Source organism: Pongo abelii, chromosome 3, assembly GCF_028885655.2.
Source record: "Pongo abelii isolate AG06213 chromosome 3, NHGRI_mPonAbe1-v2.0_pri, whole genome shotgun sequence".
NCBI classification, from domain to species: Eukaryota; Metazoa; Chordata; class Mammalia; order Primates; family Hominidae; genus Pongo; species Pongo abelii.
The window spans coordinates 60,961,421-60,978,146 of NC_071988.2; the positions used below are offsets into that span (position 1 = coordinate 60,961,421).

Consider the following 16,726-nt stretch of genomic DNA (forward strand, 5'->3'; position numbering starts at 1 on the left):
GGCCACACATAAAATACACTAACACTAACGATAGCTGATAAGCTATAAAAAAAAAATCACAAAAAAATCTCATAATGTTTTAAGAAAGTTTATGAATTTGTGTGGGGCTGGCTGCATTCAAAGCCATTCCGGGCTGCATGCGGCCTCTAGGCCACAGGTTGGACAAGCTTACACTAGGAGAATGTAGAACACTGCACCCAGCTGAACTGAAGTGTGTAGAAATAAGACAAAACACATACATACATAACCCCAAATATCTTCTGGATACTTCAGATTGCTGAGGTATCCAGTGATTATGAAATATGCCTATGCCCATCAACACGCAGTGTTACAGGTTTCTGTCCAATTTCTGATGACTCTCCTTCCATCACCTCACAATACTGCACAAGCTGCAACCCTTCCGACATCCAAGTCCACAGGCAAATTTTTTCAGGACTTTTTCAAGGCAAAGTGTCATATTTATTGTATTGACGTATTTCTTAACCATCTGACATGTACAAAACTGAGCTACATTTTTCATTAGGTTTCTATCCTTCTTAGTATGTGACTCTTTTTAGTATGGTGACTCTTTTGGGTATAATGCTACGTTCCCCATTTCCCCATAAGCCCTGTGGTTTTCGTTTCATGATTTTGCAAAGTATGTGGATTTTTAGCAATGCATATATGGCTTTATAGCAGAGCTGACTATATGCGCCTAAATAGAATCTCCTGAAATAGGTTTGTACTTACCTAGGTCTAGGCAAGGACTTATCAATAAGAATAACAACTCTTTGGCTGTTTCTTATCCTCTTCTCCCCCATCTCTCAAAACCATATCAATTTTTAATTTTTCTAGTCTTTTTCCATGGTCTGTTAGAACCTCCTTTTACATATGTTTCACAATTCACAGGAGAAATAAAATAATATTTAGAAACAGTAACAGAGGGCCAGGTGTGGTGGCTCACGCCTGTAATCCTTGCACTTTGGGAGGCTGAGGTGGGCAGATCACTTGAGGTCAGGAGTTCGAGACCAGCCTGGCCAACATGGTAAAACCCCATTCTATAAAAATACAAAAATTAGCTGGGCGTGGTGGTGGGCACCTGTAATCCAAGCTTCTCGGGAGGCTGAGGCAGGAGAGTCACTTGAACCTGGGAAGCAGAGGTTGCCGAGATTGCACCATTGCACTACAGCCTGGGTGACAGAGAGTGACTCTGTCTCAAAAAAAATTAAAAAAAAAAAAAAAAGAAGCAGTAACAGAGGCGGAGATATTTTTAATGTGAAGCCTCAGTGTTTGGCCACATTTCTCCCACATGCTAGAAGATGTGTGGGTTGTGTTTCCTTCCACTGCCGGTTTCCACCACCGCTTGAGTTTCAGAGGGTGCCGTGAATCAATGACTGACTTTGGGTGGAAAATACTGGCAGGGGAGCTGCCTGCTACCTCGCCTTGCAGAATCAGTGTGGTAGCAAACTACCTCAGCAAAGGATACCTCTACACGAAGGCTGAACACATTAAAATCATGCCAGTTCTACACATAGTATTGAACACCCAACATCTGTAGGATCAGTGCTGGGCCCTGCTGGCTACACTGATGGACAAAACAAAACTTTCAAGGACATCTGAGGGGTTTCAGAGAAACAGAACCAGCAGGAGGTAGAGAGGGAGAGAGGGATGGATGGATGGATGGATGGATGGATGGATGGATGGATGGATGGATGGATGGACGGACGGACGGACAGATAGAAAGACAGACAGACAGATGATATATTGCAAGGAGTTGGCTCACACCAAGGCCTGGCTAGGCAAGTCTGAAATCCATAGGGCAAAATTATCAGGAAGAATAGGCTGGATTCACAGCCATGGACTGAAGCTGCTGTCCAAAGGCAAAATGTATTCTCTCAGGAAAGCCTCTGCTCTGCCTTAACCTTTCAATGTATTGAATCAGGCCCACCCAGATTATCTCAAGTAATCTCCCTTACTTAAAGTCAACTGACTGTGGACTTTCATTACACCTATAAAATACATTCACAAGAGCTCAATTAAACTACATTACAGTTTCATTAAATAACTGGGGACTATAACCTAGCCAAGTTGACACATCGAAAAGATTATCACACTCCACCCTTTGTCAACTTGGCACCCATACACATGTCCTTAAACGATACTTAATCTCCAAGTTTTTAATAAAGTCAATAAGAAAGTCATCCTTTCACTAACATGATACAAGTATCCCACCTACATGTGAAATCACACTAACCCGTTCCCCCAGAAGAGGATGCAAAGTCCTTGGGTGGCGTTCACACTTCTCCTCTGATATTGTGCAACTTAAATACTGAGAGAGAAAGTTAACTATCATTATCATATCTTATGTTAGATGATAAGTGGATAACAGAGGGAAGAAAACAAAAATGTTTGGTTAATATATATGCAAACACATTCATAATGAAATAAGGAAGAAACACTCATAACTATCAGAGTCCTTACTTCTGCAACCAGTCATGTGGTCATGGCAGATCCTTATAGCTATCTTCCTCTGCTAACCATTCTATATTCCCTATCCCTCTGCAAAAAACTCAGTTGCTTGTGATTCTTTGCTTGGTGGGAAGACTGAAACCCGCATCTCTGAGGAATCTGGGCCATTAGTCATCCTCAATTGTGTTCTGATTGTTATGGTTTTCCGTTGCATTTTATCACAGGACTTGGGAGTGCTAAAAGGCCCTAAGGGATCTCCTGTATTCTAGACATGCTCTACCTCACCTCCATTGTACAGCAGCAGCTTACCCTTAGTAATCAGGACCAATCACCCCAGCCAGTCCAGCAACCCCCTGCTTTGCCTGTTGACTGAGAGGTAGGAGCCAAAGGGGTCGGATGACTGTCTCAGCTTCCAGTTCAATGGAATCACTGTCCCTCCCTTTGGAACTAAGTCTCTAGGGATGGAAAACAAAAATTTTCGTAGTGGATCACTGGAGTGATAGTAAACGGAGCCACTTTTGTTTCTACCCCTTGATTCCTGGACCTGTAACCAAGTACTCTATTTTTCTAAGAGAAAGAGAATGAGTTATGTTTTTAAATAACTTCTTTTCTTTTTCCTCCTTTCCCCCTGTTCCCCACCTCATACTTAGTGCTTTAGAAGTGAGTTATAACCTTTACCTTCCCCTCACCAGGCACTCCCTACAGGGCAAGCTTATCTATGCGCTTACTTAGAAGCTCCAGAATTGGAACTCTCCCACCAGGAGACGGCCTCAAGAGACAGCAGTCAATTTACAACCTGAAGTGTGCCCTCAACGGAATTCTCTCCCACCTAGAGAGGATCTCAAGGCAACAGCCCCCTTACAACCTAGCTCTGCCCACAATGGTGCCAGCTTGACCATCCGGTAGATGAAGTGAGTCATGCAGACCCCACATCTGCTTGCTCCCTCCCCTGCATGCCATTCATGCCAAGTCCCCCTTTAAAAGCCCCTGTTTTTTGCCCCAAAAGTGAAGCAGTACCTTTAAAGGCAGGAGCTTGTACCTCTTCCCCTAAGCTAAGCTTTGGAATAAAGTCACTTTCTTTATACCAGACTCGCTCTTGTTAATTGAACAAGAGTGTGAGTGACTGAATCTGCATTTTAGTTGCAGACCCATGAATCCTGACTATGAGAGAAAGAGTGCCATATACTGGATTCAGACTTAGAGCATATATGGTTGGGTAATATTTTGGTGAACATTATATGGGACACAAATATCTTAAAATTCTTTGCCCATTCAGAGAGATCTATCCACATACCTCTTCCCAAAGACCTTTCTGTCACAATTTTCCAATTGTATTCCTTCCAAATCTCTGACTACCCAGTCTATGAATTGGTATAGATTTGTACCTCTGGTCATTTTTCCTTCCAAGCAAAATGAACAATCAGATGCACTGCTCAAAGCTCTACCTACTGGGGGGATTTCCCTTCACCACTGTCCTTCAGAGCTGTCTCAGAATGGGGCTACAGCATTATCGCTTTTGGGTGGTGCCTGCATTATTGTGCAGAACCAACTTTAAAGAGGCCTGAGTTTTCTCTCCCTCAGTCAACTAGACATAGGGAACTCCCCACAAGGCCTGCAAACCAAAAAGTATCTGAGACAAGTCTCAATCAATTTAGAAGTTTATTTTGCCAAGGTTAAGAACATGCTCATGACAAAGCCTCAGGAGGTGCTGAGAACATGTGGCCAAGCTGGTTGGGTTACAGCTTGATTTTATACATTTTAGAAGTTACAAGCAGACATCAATCAATACATTAAAAGTGCACATTGGTTTGGTCTGGAAAGGCAGACAACTCAAAGTGGGGAGGTGCCTTCAGGTCATAGGTGGATTCAAAGATTTTCTGACTGGCAATTGGTTGAGTTAAGTTATTATCTAAAGTCTTGGAATCAATAGAAAGGAATGTCTGGGTTAAGATAAGGAGTTGTAGAGGCCAAGTTTCTTCTTATGCAGATGAAACCTCCTCATAGACTAGATGGTAAATGTTTCTTTTCTTTTTTCTTTTTTTTTTTTTTTTTTTTTTTTGAGATGGAGTCTCACTCTGTCGCCAGGCTGGAGTGCAGTGGTGCGATCTAGGCTCACTGCAACCTCCGCCTCCCGGGTTCAAGCGATTCTCATGCCTCAGCCACCCAAGTAGCTGGGACTACAGGTGCGCGCCACCATGCCCGGCTAATTTTTGTATTTTAAGTAGAGACGGGGTTTCACCATGTTGGCCAGGATGGTCTCGATCTCTTGACCTTGTGATCTGCCTGCCTTGGCCTTCCAAAGTGGTGGGATTATAGGCGTGAGCCACCATGGCCGGCCAATGTTTCTTATCAGACTTAAAAAGGTACCAGACTCTTAGTTAATCTCTCCTGAATCAGAAAAAGACCTGGAAGATCTACTATGTTTCCCCCACAAGAGACAGTTTTGCAGGGCTTTACACTTTATGCATGTGGTAGCACAATCACGACTTACTGCAGCCTTGACCTCCTGAGCTCAAGCAATCCTCTCACCTCAGCCTCTGGAGTAGCTGGGACTAGAGATGTGTGCCACCAAGCCCAGCTAATTTTTTTTTTTTTTGTAGAGACAAGGTCTCATTATGCTGCCCAGGCTGGTCTCAAACTCTTGGGTGCAAGCAATCCTCCTGCCTCAGCCTCACAAAGTGCTGACTACAGGTGTTAGCCACTGCACCCAGCCCACAGGGCCATTAAAAAATACATCAAGGCCAGGCACGGTGGCTCACGCCTGTAATCCCAGCACTTTAGGAGGCCAAGGCAGGTGGATCACCTGAGGTCAGGAATTTGAGACCAGCCTGGCCAGTGTGGCGAAACCTCATTTCTACTAAAAATATAAAAATTAGCCAGGCATGGTGGTGGGCACCTGTAATACCAGCTACTTGGGAGGCTGAAACATGAGAATTGCTTGAACCCAGGAGGTGGAGGTTGCAGTGAGCCGAGATTGCACCACTGCACTCCAGACTGGGTGACAGAGTGAGACTCCATCTCAAAAAAAAAAAAAAAAAAGAACATCAAAATATACTGCAGGGTAAAATACTTCCATTTCTTTCAGAGCCTGCTACCTGTTATTTTGTAATGTATCTTATTGCCTCAAAGAGTCTGTTCCATCAGTCTTAAGATCTCTGTTTTAATGTTAACGCTGGTCAGTTGTGCCTGAATTCCAAAGGGAGAAAGGTATAATGAGGTATGACTGACCCCCTCCCCCCCACCTTCCCATAATGGCCTGAACTAGTTTTTCAGGTTTACTTTGGAATGCCCTTGGCCAAGAAGGGGTCCATTCAATCTGTTGGGGGACTTAGAATTTTATTTTTGGTTTACATTCCACAGATATGGGCTGAGAGAAAGAAGGTAATGTAGCAAGAATGAGGACCATGGGCATTTGGGCCACTTCCTATTCAGCTTAAATGTGCCCTCAGGGCCTGCTCAAGCCACATCTCATGTATACACCACTTCCATTTGATGATGGAGTACTGCTGTACATTCCTAACTTCATGGTGTAGTGGGTCAGACAATGACCAGTTCACAGTAGACAGCTCAGGCTTCATGGAAACTTGGTGGCCCATGGTTAAGCATTCAGTTTCTATTCATATTCATAACCAGGCCAAAGCTGTTTCCTAAAAGGAGAGTAGTTGTATTAGTTTGTTTTCATGTTGCTGATAAAGACATACACAAGACTGGGCAATTTACAAAAGAAAGAGTTTAATGGACTACAGTTCCATGGGGTTGGGGAGGCCTCACAATCATGGCAGAAGGTGAAAGTCACATCTCACATGGTGGCAGACAAGAGAAGAGAGCTTGTGCAGGGCAACTCCCTTTTATAAAACCATCTGATCTCTTGAGACTTATTTACTATCACAAGAACAGCATGGGAAAGACCCGCCCCCGTGATTCAATTATCTTCCAATGGGTCCCTCCCACAACATGTTGGAATTATGGGTGCTACAATTCAAGATGAGATTTGGGTAGGGACATAGCCAAACCATACCAGTAGTTATCTACAGAGGATGGCAGAGTTTTGCTCCAAAATTCTAAGTGTGTGAGCTGTGAATCAGGGGCCAGCCAAGTACTCCAAACAGCATCCCTATCAGCCAGGACCCTTCAAGCAACATTGGATTTGCTGGGTCATATGGCCCAAATGGCAGAGCAACTTGAACAGCAGTCTGGACCTGTTGCAGAACATTCTCTTGTCCTGGGCCCTATTCAAAATGAGCAGCTTTTTGGAAGATAAACGGGCCAAAGTAACACACACAAATGAGAAATACTTTGCCTCCAAAATCCAAAGAAAAGCCACCAGACATGATGCTTTTCTTCTGGTTAAAAGGAGAGGTCAGATGCAACAACTTATCTTTCACCTTAGAAGGGACATCTCAACATGCCTCACAGCCCTAGACCCCTAGAAATTTCACTGACATGGATGGCCCGTAAAATTTAGTGGGATTTATTTCTCATCTTTTGGCCAGTACAGGTCTTACCAATATGTAATTGCTACTTTCTTCTCAGCAGGTCCAGGCATCATGTTTGCAAGTTTGTGGCCTCTGTGATATTATTGCATTGTCACTGATTTCTTTTAAAAACAAGCTAAGTGATTTTTTTTTTTTTTTTAAAGAGTCAGTGTCTCCATTTGGTACTCTTTCAACCATGAACTGTTAAAAATTTCAAGGTTTCTGTGTCTTTACATTAGTGCCTTCATTAAATTGACAGCAGAATGGTGCTGATAAACCAGAAATGAGCCCTGAAGAAAAGAGTGTTTATTGAGGATTGCTGAGGCAAGGACATTTAGTAACTTTTGTGGCTATCACTGGTTTAACTGCAAATGGGCTAATCAGTTAGCTAGAAATCATGAGAAAAATTGTAGTAATTATTGATAATACAGAGACTCAATACAGGTTAATTAAATAACTGTTTAGTTATAGATTTCGAAATGATTTGATTGGCCAATTTTTAGCATTTTTTGTTTTTTTTTTTGAGATGGAGTCTCGCTCTGTCACTTAGGCTGGAGTGCAGTGGCACAATCTTGGCTCACTGCAACTTCCGCCTCCTGGGTTCAAGTGATTCGCCTGCCTCAGTCTCCCGAGTAGCTGGGACTATAGGTGCCTGCCACTACTCCTAGTTATTATTTTTTTGTTGTATTTTTAGTAGAGATGGGGTTTCACCATGTTGGCCAGGCTGGTCTCAAAATCCTGACCTCATGATCCGCCCACCTCAGCCTCCCGAAGTGCTGGGATTACAGGCGTAAGCCACCGCAGCCAGCTGATCTTTTTTTTTTTTTAAAGCTAGGGGCAGGTTCAGTAATAGTTCCTGCTGGATAAAAGGTGAGTTTAAAGTCAAATTCTCAAACCATGCTGGAGTATCTAAAAGCTCTTAGAGACGTAGGGCAGAAGTCACTAGTTCTACTATGCGAGTATCAGTTCTTGACAAGTTTAGCAGGGGTTCTAGATGGTGCCAGTGGGAAGTGGGCCAGGGTCAAAGTGACACTAACCTTCCCTGGACCCATTGCAAAGTGCTTGATTGCTTATTGAATAGATGAGATCCATGAAGTACAAACCCAAGAGGTAGCAGAATGAAAACCTTAGTGTTCAGATGGTTGAGGAAAATAATAAGAAGTCACTTTGTCCTCTGTGCCGATCTGTGAATAGTGCTACACTGATATGATACCTGAGAATAGAAAAAAAAAAAAACCCACAAAACTCTGCTTTAAAAGATTTTTAATGAAATTCTATAGTCTGTCTCAGGATTCCAGACTGGGTGGGACAGTCCTGTCTGGCTATTCTTCCTTGATCCTAGACTTACTCCATTGCACTGACACAGTTTATGTCTTTTGGCTTCTTATTCTGCTCTCATTGGAGAGCACTACATGTAGATGAAACAGCCTTGTGACAATCACTGTCCTCTGACCACATTCCTCTTTCCCAGACTAAATCTTAGACAATAGCTCAGACCAGTAATAGATTCCCGCTGGCATGGTCCTATTCTGGGGAGACAAAAGAGATACAATTGCTACATGTTCTGCAGAATCTTTCAATTAACTCATGCACCAGATACTGGTGGAACAGATGACCTTCCAATTCTGAGATTCAAAGGGTCAGTGATTGAAGTTTCCACCCATATCTTGGACGTGTTGCCTCTTTGAATAGTGACCACTGACTCATGTGATGTAGGAGTAAAGGAAAAAAACCCAGAGCTGTCCTTTGTTCTTTTATGGTTGGAAACTACTTTTGTGATATAATCTGGGCTCTATGGTGACAGGTGACTTAGGAATGCACGTGTTAGCTATGCAACCCTTCACTGTCCAAAGTCCTCAAAGACAGCCACAGGAGCCCCACAGCTGGCACCAGGAAATCTCATGAAATCTGAAGCACACACATTATGGTTCAAATTTCTATGACCTAAATGCAGCCCCTTTGGGCAACTATTGCTGTGTTTTTTGGTTTTGCTTTGTTGTTCTGTTTTTTGCTTTTGCTTTGTTGTTTTGGTTTTTGCTTTTAACATCGCTGAGTCCATGAACAGTGGCTCAAACGATGACATTTTTGTGTACTATTTCTTAGCAATGAGGAGAAATCCTTTTTACCTGAAGAGACCGTGAGGCGTGGGGAAACAAGCCCTGGAGTCTTAAAGATCTGGGCTTGGCCACCTCTGCCATTTTCTAGCTTCTTAGGACCTCCGTTCCCATATCTGCAAAATGAGGTGACTGAACTATCAAAGGTCCATCCTAGATATAAATTCTATGAACTGGTTCTTTAAAAAACTAAGAAAGTTTAGAACATATCTGGCTCATAAAACTTATAACTTTATCAATTACCTATTAATTACATGCGTTATGTTTTCTCCATTCCTGGTTTGTTAGCCAAATTTTGCTAGTGGTGTTATTACTGTGGCTTATTTTGCAAAATAAATGATCTTCAGGGCCTGGGAGAGGCCAGAGTATGGTCTGTAAGTTGCTAAAAGAGAGCCAAGTCGTTTCATGTCTCCTCTTTAGGTCAGAATGCAGGTCTCTACTCCTAGGGAAGAAGATGCTCATGGAGAATGAATAGGTCACAGTCTTATAATCCGAATCCCCAACCCCTGTCATCCCACTGCTACCCTGGGGTCAGGCCCAGTGAGGTTTTCTGAGAAGAATGACTAACATGTGAACCTCAAATCTGCACAAAATATGTGAGCCTGCCTTCAGACACACTTCTAAGGCATCAGGGAATTACACGAACCACTCAGGGTTCCTTTTAAGTCCTGAGGTTCTACTCTTAGGGGCAAAGTCATGCCTCAGACAGCCTTGGACTTATAAGCCAATGATACAAAGACACAGCTTCAGTCACTGACCAATTCTGCCCCAGTATATCCAGACTGTGCTAAGCTGTGTTTGTCTGTTTGCTTTTCTTGGTGTTGTGTGTATTGAGGAATATGCACTCTGACTGGACTCCTGCTCCAGTAATCCTGTAACTTTATATCCTGCATGCTAAACTCAGCCTATCTATGGATCACCAGTGCTATTCAACACTACCTTCACAAGATCCCTGTTTCCACTCTATTCAGTGCAGATCTGGGACTATGGCTAGCCAATGAGTATTTACTGCAGTCCTACAGTCAATACTATAGCCTTGAGCTGGCACTGGCATAGCACAGAAATTCTTGAGTTCCTGATGCCAGTGAACCCACAGAAAGTTAGGAGGAGAGTATGCTGCTTTTCACAATTCAGTTTTCCTAATTCTGGCCTCGTTTAAGAAGTTGGAGCCTGTTAGGGGAAAAAAAAATCCCTGGTAGCAGCTGATGGAGTTATCTCTACCTAGGCATTCAAAGAGTTTGGTGGTGTTAGAGATGGTTGTGATGGTGGTATGTGTGTGTAGCTGGAGTGAACTGGAAGAGTGCGTGAAATTTTTCCTTGAGAGTATGTAAAGCCCAGATAAGTAAAGTGGTTTTTTGAACTAAGAGGAATCTTAAGGCCGGTGTTCTTCAAATAGTGGGTGATAGCCCATTTAGTGAACCGTGCAATCAATTTAGTGGGTCATGACCAAAATTGCTTAATAACACTAAGTATAATAGAAAAGAAGATAATAGAGTAAAATACAACATAATGTTGGTACTACTTCTTGATAATTCTGTTTGCGGTTTATACACGTACATATACACAACTTTACACATACATATGTTCTGATATAAAACACATTTCTTGCTCTGGATCAAGTAAGAAATATTTGAGAAATACTGATCAAGAAAAATGGCCACATTTCCCAGTAAGTTAGGCATTTAGATGCAAGAGTCAACAACTATTTATCTACACTCCATTGCACATGTGGCAGTCACTCTGCCTAAATGAAGCGGAAGCACTGCGTGCAAAAACAAGCTGAGAGCTGCCAGAGCGATTAAATAAGCTCTCTGACATTGCCAAAGCCAGAGCTGATGTTCATACTGCTGAGATCTCAACTTTGGCTTTGATCATTTTGCTTCTCAAGTACCAAAACTCTACCAGAGTTTCACAAAATCTTCCACTTCTCAATTAAGGAAAAAAGAACGCTTTATTAAACATGAGCCTTAGTGGCCACAGAACTTGGTTTTGAGCATAACCTAAATACTCATAATTTGGGGTGGAACTTTAAGAAAGTATTATGCTTTATTTTTCATATATGCTTCACTTTCAACATAAAATTCTGGCCTGGGCTAAAGGAAATAAACTCTGCACACACCAGACACATCTCTGCTGAATTGCATCACCTGAAACTTTTCGAGTGCTTTTCAAATATCAATTTTAAGGAGCTGGAAGTGACAGTGAACCCACTGTTTGATTGCTACGTGAGACCAGAGAAGTTAAGCTAACTGAACAAGGTTAGATGCCAAATGAGTGAAGAAACCAGGCCTCTCAACTCTAAGCCTGATGCCTACACACTTGACCAGGCAGGCGCTGAGACCAGAAGACTGAGGCGGTCAAGGCATACTTTATTCCTCTCTATCAGTTTTTCAGGGCTTCCCTTCCTAGACCAAATATCCAAAGTATTGATATGCCACCAGGGTATTAAGTAAAAGATGGAAGAAAACGATTCTGGCACCATTAAATGGAAGCACTATATTATGCTCCTTCATACATCATGTGGGAAATTCCAGAACTTGTTACTAACCGCCAGCAGCTGTGTAGGATGAAGACATGAATGGATTCAAGGAATCTTTAGATCAAGGAAAAATTCCCAATGGTTACTGAGGACAGTTATTTCAAAATATGCTTGTAATTAAATGAAGTTCGTTGCAAGGGGAACAAATACTATTTTTTCCATAGATAGTAATATTAGTAAACTCTATTAAACTTTGGCCATGTGCCAGGCTTAAGGTTTTACATGTAATACCTCACAACCACTCTGTGAGGTATTATTTTCCATGTTTTATAGATAGAAAATGGAAGCTCAGAGAGGTAAAATGATTTCCCCATTGTTACACAGTTAATCCCTGGCAGTGCTGAGATTCAAACCAAGTCTGTCTAATTCCAAGTACCATGCTCTTAACCATTTTGCTGCATTTCGAAAGTGTGTCTTGGGGACACTACTAGATTGAGAGCTCATTCTTTGCAAGGCATTTGAGCTCTGGAGGTAGACATTGGTTCTGAGTCTCAATTCCCTTACTAGCTATGAGACTTTGGGCAAGTTCCATAATCTGTTAAGTTTCTGCTCTCTTGTTTGTAAAATAGGAGTGATAATAATACACAGCTTATTGACTTGTAAGGAATAAATTAGATATGGTATATAAAGCACCTAGCAGAACATCCAGCAAAAATATTAGTTATTATATTGCTAGCTAGTATTAAGAAATGTTTTATTAGATACCAATGATGGAGCAAGAGAAAAAAAGAAATTTTTTAAAATTAATGAATGGGTATGTTTTGACATATGGCATTTGTTACTTATTATCGAAAAAGAGAAACGAAATTAGGAAGAGGAAAAGGAAAGGAGAATAGTGGGATATAGAGAATCAAAATGTGAGAAAGAAAAACATAAAGAGGAAAAAGAATATTAGGAAGTACATAATGAGAAGGAAAGTTAAAGAGCTTTAGATATTTTACAGGGCAATTCAGATTTACTTCGAAGATGGAATAAGGTTTCTTTATCTGGTTTTACCCAAATCCCAGGACATATTAGCTCTCACTGGCAGATGGCAGTATTCTGGATAGTGAGAAAACAATGTTAACTCTCCTGCAAGTTGCCTACAATTCTGGACAAACACATAAACTAGTAATGTTTGTAATAGATCAGATACAAAGGCAGTAACAGGCACACATACAATTTTAAATTACAGTTCAAAGAACCATAAGACAAGGAATTTTCCTTTTTTCTAAGATGGCCAGAAACCAAACTATTTCCTAATAACGACACAAAACTCGGCAGGTGGGTGCAAGGCTCTGGGGTAAAGAGCAAATAGATAGGCTCAGGGAGGCATCTCCCTTTCTCCAAAATACTCCAAGGGGTCTCTGTGGAGATGGAGGCTTTCATAGTCTCTGGAAGATAACTGCCAAGGCAGGTGCCTCGTATTCTGGTAAGATTTATTGCCTGTAAATAATGCATTGAGCCTTGATGGCATCTTAATTTTTAAAAATCTATGCCTATGACCTACCTAATTACGATGGGAGCAAAGTAGGCACTTAATAAATACTTAGCTGGCTGAGTTTTAGTTCTAGCTCACCAAAAGTGAGCAGATTAATTACTAAAAGTTTAAAACAGTGTTTTCCAGGTATGAGCGACAACCAGGTCCCTCAAATGTGTATTTTTCCATAGTAAGATGTCAGCTCTGACTCAGAACAAATTATTTTGAGAAATATTTTCTAACCACTTGAATGAAGGAAGCTCTCTGAAGACAAATTGCACGTGCTGTTCTCTGCAACACTCCTGATTCTTCAGTGGGAAACAAATAATGCTGCTAGTTTGTAAGAAGAGCCTGTATTGGAAATGATAAGCTGAGTATTCTCTAGTGGGATCCCACAGTCCCACCACTGGAAAGATTCATTCCACATTCTGGTGCTGCTGTGATGTTTTATTCATTTCCTTGGGTATACCATACGGAATCTTCAGCCTCGTAGAATTCACTCTCCCATGTTATTTATCTTGATAAAATACTGTGGAGTACTGTAAGTATGAGGCATCCCATGCAAAGTCCACTCCCAGGCTTCACAATAGGATTCTCTCTCTCTCTTTTTTTTTTTTTTCTGTAAGATGGAGTCTCACTCTGTTGCCCAGGCTAGAGTGCAGTGGTGCAATCCTGGCTCACTGCAACCTCCCGCTCCCGGGTTTATGTGATTCTCCTGCCTCAGCCTCCTGAGTAGCTGGGATTATAGGCATACAGCAACACGCCTGGCTAATTTTTGTATTTTTCGTAGAGACGGGGTTTTGCCCTGCTGGCCAGGCTGGTCTTGAACTCCTGACCTCAGGTGATCCACCTGCCTCAGCCTCCCAAAGTGCTGGGATTACAGGCGTAAGCCACCGTGCCCAGCTCACAACAGAATTCTCTAGGTGAGTTTTCTCTCCTATTTATTAACTGGAAGGCTGCCAACTACTGGAAGAGAGGAAGGCAGAGATCCTTTATGTAACTCTGAAAGCCAAAGTGGACTTTTCTTTAGATTCCTGAGTTACTATCAGCTGCCACTCAACCACTGCCAAATCACACAGCTGGAAAAGTAGCTAATATATCATCAATTACTCCTAACAGAAGAAATAAAGCCAGGGCAAGAAAAGACTATCATAAGAATACTGCTTCACCATGCAAGACTGATCTGGTAAGACAGACTCAAGAGCTTCAAAAGATACAGTCTACACCTGGGCCCCAACTCTTAGCTTATACGGCAGAAGGAGAGGGTGTAGTGTGCAAGAGGGTCTCATGCCACAGTGGGTTTTAGCCTTGCTTCTCCCACAACCCCATGACAGAGGATGATCACAGAGCTCAAAGCTTGGATTATTTGCAACTCCCTTGTCCTAGCAATACCACAACTCTGTCTCACATTCAACAAAGCTTACAAAAGTGTAGGAGAGAATGACTTACAAAGGGCCAACTATGAATGTACTCGAACTTTTTTCAGTATCTAAGTACTAACAGCAGTACCCAAGTACTGATTCTTAGTACTAGCCATACCAGTACTAGCACTGATACCAGTACCTAAGTACTACTAATAACAATGTTGGGGGATTCACTGTCTTAGAAAACTGCTGCCATGAAGGCAGGAAGCTGCAAGCCATACTCTGATGTCATTAGGGTGACAACAGATGCCTGTTTCTTTCCCCATTTCCCAATTTCAGAGGGCAAGTACTGGGCCTTTTCTTTACATTCCATACACTTACCTTCTGGGCTGCCTGAAGCCTACAGTTTCCCAATCAAACATGAGATTCTTCCATCTGGTAAATTATCCCCCCTCAGAGACACCATGCCATGGGAGTGTGCATGACCCATGTAGAAGCTCAGTAGGGCACTTGGTATGTTATGACAAAAAGCTCCTACAGTATGAGTCAGGTGAGTGCAGGTACTGTTAGATTGGCTTTGGACATAGTTCTAATTCCAGTAAGGAAAAAACGGCCAATGGGGGATCCAACCCAGGATTCTGCCCTGACAGTTGCTCTGAGAACCCCTGTGTGAAGGAGCTCAACTGCCCACCCTGTGATTGTGCATGCATCCCTCCCGACCCTGCAGTTACAGGCACAGCAAGTAACCTCACTTGTAATCACCTTCCACCTAAGGCCCCATGTGAAGATATATAATCTTTTCACTAGAAGATATCAATTAAAAAGGAGGGAGATGAGAGGGCAGAGACGAGAAGCTTTAGTTCCATTCAGCACTTTCTACTTTCAGAGGATAGAAAAATGGCAACTCAAGGAAGTGTCTCTTCCCTCACATCTGACAAAGATTCGCTGAGAACCGCACTGCGTATCATGAGAGCTGGCTGACAGCGCAGGCCAGTAGGTTGGGGCTCGAAATCACAGCCTTAGGTACCCTTCAGGCTGTGGCCAATGCCTCCTGCTCATCCTCCTCCCCATCAGTATCTACCTAGGGCAAATACCAGACAGTGCTTCTTTATAAAACAGACGAGGCACGGTACATAACATAGTCTACATTTTGCTTGAATCTTATGTAAAAGAAGAGAGAGAAAAAGCAATTCAATGTTTACAAGAAGAATAAAATCTGTTTACATGCCAGTGACCTTGAGTGCAAATTATTTGCTACCTCAACCAAACATTGGAAGTTCGATTTTTCCTTTACTTCAATGAGGGGCAATAGGGGAACTGAGTGTTTGAGACAGAATATAGGTACTAAGGTACCATTAGGTATTCTGCTCTTGTATCTGACTTCAGGAAACAGTTTGTTCCAGCCAAAGCGATGATTCATCCTATGCCACCAGTGTTACAATAGGAGCTTGATTTGCTGCAGTAGAACAAACAGTGCAACACTCCTTAGAAAAGCTCTGTTCCAGCATTTCTGGAAGATTAATTAAAGTCAGTGCAGGAAATGGAAAATCACTTTTACCATTTTACATTAAAGAGAGATGACTAAAACACAACTGAACGTACCAAAGGCTTTAGTTCAGAAAACCAGTAAATATTTCTGCATTTGTTTGCTCTTGGTTATTGTTGTTTAGTTTTGTTTTTTTGGCATGTGACAAAAGATACCATAGGTATCACAGCCAGGGAGATTTTCAGGGATTCTGAGATTAGACATTCTAAAGAAGTGATAAAATTGCTAGCAACCATAGACCAATGGTAACTGGTAGAGAGTCTTTTGATTTAGATTCATACTTAAATTCATTCAACAATTATTTATTACCTATCCACTAGGAGAAAGACTTCATAGAAAATACTAAGATAATGTAATATATTCCTAATGTATTAAATAAGATAGGAAGTGATATACTCCATGAGAAGGGGGTGGTTATTTCAAGGATGGAATGAACATTTCTAGATGAAGGCAGCTTTCTTGTAGAAGGGAAAATGAATTGGCCCTGAAAGATGAAAAAAACACAGAATATTTGGAAATCAGAGAAAATTTTGAGAAATTAGCACAAAGAAATGAAGGTGAGAAAATGCAGGGAGTCAGGGAGCAGTGGGTAATTAATGCTGCCTGCAGCAGAGGGCACTTAGGAGAGATATCAATTAGACTGGAAGGGCAGCTTAGGATGGGATTTGTGGAAGATTATGAAACAGACTAAGCACATGGCTATGTGGGAAATGTGTTCCACCTTCAAGATTTGTGAGCAGGAGTTATATTCAAAACTTTAACAAACAGAGCAGACAGGACA

The 16,726-nt window shown here is 41.9% G+C and overlaps 1 protein-coding gene across 7 annotated transcripts in view; it reads right to left on the reverse strand.

The window, feature by feature from the left end:
• The window catches only part of CRACD (capping protein inhibiting regulator of actin dynamics), a 279,184-nt gene that overhangs the window by 68,181 nt on the left and 194,277 nt on the right, over positions 1-16,726 (reverse strand). Inside the window, exon 1 of one of the 7 annotated variants that reach the window (XM_054553976.2) lies at positions 14,781-16,238. The exons of the other annotated variants lie outside the window; for them this stretch is intronic. The gene's annotated coding sequence lies outside the window, so the exon portion shown is untranslated. Of the gene's footprint in view, positions 1-14,780; positions 16,239-16,726 lie in introns of those variants that run through there. 7 annotated transcript variants of the gene reach the window in all.